Source organism: Acomys russatus, chromosome 9 (genome assembly GCF_903995435.1).
Source record: "Acomys russatus chromosome 9, mAcoRus1.1, whole genome shotgun sequence".
NCBI lineage: Eukaryota > Metazoa > Chordata > Mammalia > Rodentia > Muridae > Acomys > Acomys russatus.
In genome coordinates, this window is record NC_067145.1 from 16,545,331 (window position 1) to 16,550,281 (window position 4,951).

A 4,951-nucleotide genomic window follows, 5' to 3' on the forward strand; every position below is an offset into this window, starting at 1 on the left:
CATATCTTATTGGTCTTTCTTCTAATATTTTTAAAAATGTAACACAGTAAAAAGACAAATAAAAAAACAAACAAAAAAAATTCCCTCTGGGTATAAAGCAGCAATGAACTTTGCAACAGCAGCTGAAATTTTCCTGACAGCATTTTTATATCTTCAAAACCTGTATCTTCCTCCACTGCATCAGAAGTTAAGTTACCCATTACCCTGAAAACACATTGGGTGCTGCCTGTAGGCCTCCACTTTTTCCATACCTACTTTATTTGAGGTTCTTTAATGCTTATACCTTCCTTCCAACCCACCAACATTTAAATAGGATAGAAAAGAGGTTAATGGGAACAGGAGATGTAGACCTTTTTGGACTCAGTTCTTGGGAGAGAGTCCCCTGGAGTAGTTGTCAGGACCAGGAATTCAACCAAAGTTGCAGCTGGAACCTGGAACAGCAGCTGGAACCCGGAGCCTGGAAGCATTCTCTGGAGTGGTCTCTCCAGGAGCATCTTGAAGTGAACTGATGAACAGCCTAACAATACCAACACCCAAGAAGCCCCACCTCCTGTTTTGGGCTCATATACGTACATATACTCTCAGAATATGTACTAAGATGTGTTTTGGCTAGCAAAACTGAGGCCTCCATCTCAGGTGGTTCATCTTCTAGTGGACTAACATCACCTGCTCTCTCACAAGTCTGTTCCCCATCTCACACTTGGGATCAAAACAAAAACATATTTATATCTACTACAAAAGGCTTTTTCTGCATCTAATATAATGATAATGTGATTTTTTTTCTTTCAATTTGTTTACATGGTGGATGAAATTTATGGGTTTTTATATGTTGAACCATCCCTGCTTCTTTGGATTGAAGCCTACTTGATCATCCTGGATGAAATATTCTATATGTTCTTGGATTCGGTTTGCTGGTATTTTATTCAGCATTTTTGCACCAATGTTCATGAGTGACGTTGGTCTGAAATTTATTGCATTAGAATATCCAGTATTTGCTGGGGCTTCTGGAGAGACCTGGCTTTTGTTGATTGTGTTTTTAGGCTGGCCTTTAGCCATGTGGTTTCTGTGATATTGTCTGTTTGTTCCTAGAGACTGCTGGGTTTCTTGAGTCTTTGTGAGCCTGTGAGGTCCACTTGCTCTCCTCAAGACAGCTAGTAGAGTCAAGGACTGAAGGCTGGATCTGCAGGACTCTGAAGCCCGGCGTCACCTTCAGGAAGATTGGGTGGTCAGAAATCTGAGGTGGTAAAATCTGAGTCTGGCAGCCTGGAACATGAATGGACCCTGGCATTTTGGTGTCAGCCATGCAGCAGCTTGCATGCCAAGCCGACACTGTGCTCCCAGCACTCATACTCAGCCTGGCTTTACCATTTTGGAACTGGGACACTACATGTTTGTATTGTTCAGAAGTACTCCACAGAGAGACCAGTATAACTCTGGACTGGAGGTGGGGACCCTATCTCTGGTATCCAGGTATTATGCTGGGAAGGTGGGGGAGTCTTAGGTTTGTATGCTGAAGGGTTGCACCCCAAGAACTGGAGACCTGTGCTTGAGTAAGCTTGAGTTGGTCAAGGGAGGGGCCACGTGGAACTGTGCATTCTTGGCTCCTAGGATGAAGTCTTCCATCCAGGAACCACAAATGTCATTGTTTCAGAGTCAGCCTCTAGGTCACCTACCCTCAGATACAGTATGTACTCACCACGGCCATCTCACAAGTCCCTCAGATTAGTTCATATCTGAGGCAGTCTTATAAACACAATGCTATAATAGGACATGTTACTTTTATTAATGAAAACATATTGATTACAGATCTAATTAAATTAAAAGATATATAAGTACCTATGTGTCTTGTGTAAATTTTTTAGTTTAAGTCTTACAAGAAAAGGATCAATGATGTGTAAATCATCTAGTGTGTAAGTATAATGTTTCTCATCATAACTACCCTTATTGACTGCCTCTCAGACGCATACAATGATGTTCCTCTCTCATTCAGTTCCTAGTCTGCTACTCTGTGTCCTCTGGCCTCTTTTTTCTGCTTAGTATTGTGAGAATTTTGCCATTAAAAAAATAGTTTCCGTTATCAGTTATTTCATTCATTTTTCTCTTTATGTTACTTATTTTTGGATTCATTTATTGATATTTTAATTACAGGTTTTAGACATAATCTTTAGTTCTTTTTTTCTACCTTTAGGCACAAAATCTTTATCATGTGTAGTTGTTCTAGGCACTTCCCTAAAGTGAATTCACGGCATCACTAACATGGCACAAAGATGCATTTTATCTATAATTTAGTTCAAAACACATTTTATGTCTCTGAACACTTTCTTTAATTATGTGGTTTCTTTTAATTTGTATAAACTTTATTTACATTTGAGCAAATGTTGAGCTGCATTTTTATTACTAATCATGATTTTAATTCCATTATAAATGAGAACATACATTGTATATTCATGTTATTAACATACATTCATATCTCAGAATGTGCTTTCTTCTGATGACTCACCATGCCATGTTTTTTTTAAAGTGCACAGTACTAATTTTGGATGAAGGACTTCATAAACGTCAATCAGTTTACTGATTCTCTACCTAGCTATTCTATTGTTTAATTTCAAAGAGGAGCCAACATCAGTAAACAAGTAGAGGAGTTTTTCATTTTTAAAGTATTATAAGTTAATATGTTTTTCATGATTGATACATGCATTCTTTTTATGGAAAGTCTCCATACTGTTATCTCACTGTTGATATTTTATATATCTATACAAATAAAAATAATTTTAAATTATTCTTTAAATCACTACTGATTATAGTTTTAAAATTCAAAATCTAAATTCTAATTCAAAATGCCTGGTACCTGTCCTGATCCCCTGCTGGGTGAAGTCTCTCAGAGGACATCTAAATTGGGTTAACATCCACTTATAAATGAATATATCAAGCATGTGTTTCTTGATCTGGGTTACCTCACACAGGATTATCATTTCTAGTTACATTCTTTTGACTGCAAATTTCAGTGTTTCCTTATTTTTAATATCTGAGTAGTATTCCACTGTGTAAATTTACCAGAGTTTCTTTATCCATTCTTAGGTTGAGGGACACCAAGGTTGTTCCCAGATTCTGGCTAATACAGAAAAAACAAAAACAAAAACAGCTGTTATGAACATAGTTGAGCAAATATTCTTGTTGTATGGTTGAGCATCTTTTGGGTATATGCCCAGGAATAGAATAGCTGTGGTTTTAGGTAGAATTATACCCAATTTTCTGAGACTATGCCAAATTGATTTCCAAAGTGGTGGTACAAGTTTGCACTCCCATCAGCAATGGATGAGTCTTCTCCTTTCTCCACATCCTCGCAAGCATGTGCTGTCTCTTGAGTTTTTAATGTGCCATTCTGATAGGTGTAAGATGGAATCTCAGGGTCATTTTAATTTGCATTTCCTTGATAACTAAGGACAGTGAGCTTTTTAAAAGTGTCCTCAGCCATTCTATATTTCTCTGTTGAGAATTCTCGATACTTTCATAATATTTATTGGGGAAAATTGAAACCAGTAAACTTAAGAGTAACAAAGTCTCCAAGTGATGTGCTTTATAAAGAAATATCTCTGTGTGAAAACAAGGAAATCTGTCTTCTTTCAAATCTGCACATATTTGTCTGAAAGAAATCTAACTTCTAAAATAGACCATGCTGTCCAATGAATTTCACTCTCACGAAAAATCAGGATATCAAACAAATCCCACTATTTATTGCAGCCCATATTGCGTATTATGCCTCATTTTCCAGAAAAGAGAAATCTTAAAAAAAAAATTATCAGTGTCTTAACTGTCATATTTAAACTTCTCCCTCTCAGTTGTAAAAATGGAGACAGTTTGAGTTATAATTCCCAGTTCCCCTAACTCCAAGGTAATGATTTTCAGAATTCTGACAGAAATCTTTGTTAGACATTTTCTGTGATTAAGTTCTGTCTGGCACGTTTCTCTGTCTCCTCTTGACATAGGGAAGCTAGATAATATCTCATTTATATCTAGCTAGTTTCATTTTCACCCTATAGAGAAACTGTTTAAAAATTACCTACTAGATTAATTTCCAATCCCTGTGACACTTAGTTCTTCCAATTCTGTATTTCTACAGAAAATCAAGATTCAACTTTATAAATAACTAATAAATCGTTTGGATTTTGTGTCTTACTCCAACCTTCTTCTTAGAAACAGTATTAATACAATTTTTAAAATGTCAATGTTCTTTAAATATTTAATGATTCTAAACCAAAGGAAATGTAACATCATACAATTGTTGGCTATCTTTAATTTGAAAAATATTTTCCTTCTAAATACCAATATGTAACTTTGTAGATGATGAACCTATATTGCTAAAGTTCCTGACTATAATATGATCTGTGTGCATTCCCATAAGTACATTCATTGATAAACACTTTAAGAAATATGAATAGTGCAGCTGTCATTGTCAATAAGCTACATTCGGAAAATTTACACTATCTATGGTTGTGTTTACAAGGTCAGATAACTTACATTAAATTATATTAGTTATAAGCAATAGCACATTCCTACTACATAGCTAATATATATATATATATATATAATTTAGATACAGAGCAAAAAAAGAGGGATGGAATCAAATTCTTTTATCAAATACGGAATAGCATAATTGCTAAATAAAGCTTCTGCTGTATTTGTTTTAGGATTTATTTGAGATGTTTTTATTCAAGAAAGCAAGTTGACTGTTTTCACAGTAGTTAAATAAAAACAAGAGCTAGAATACTTAAGCATGGAGAAGACCTTTTGAAAAGTATTCAAAGCTATTTCTTTTTAATAAATTTTACAATTTAGTATTTTACATAATGATGGCTTCCATCATTAATTGTATAAAACACGTTAATTCACTAGATGTAAATTGATAATATATTCAACCTAGATAAGATGAGAAACAAGTACAAAATTATTC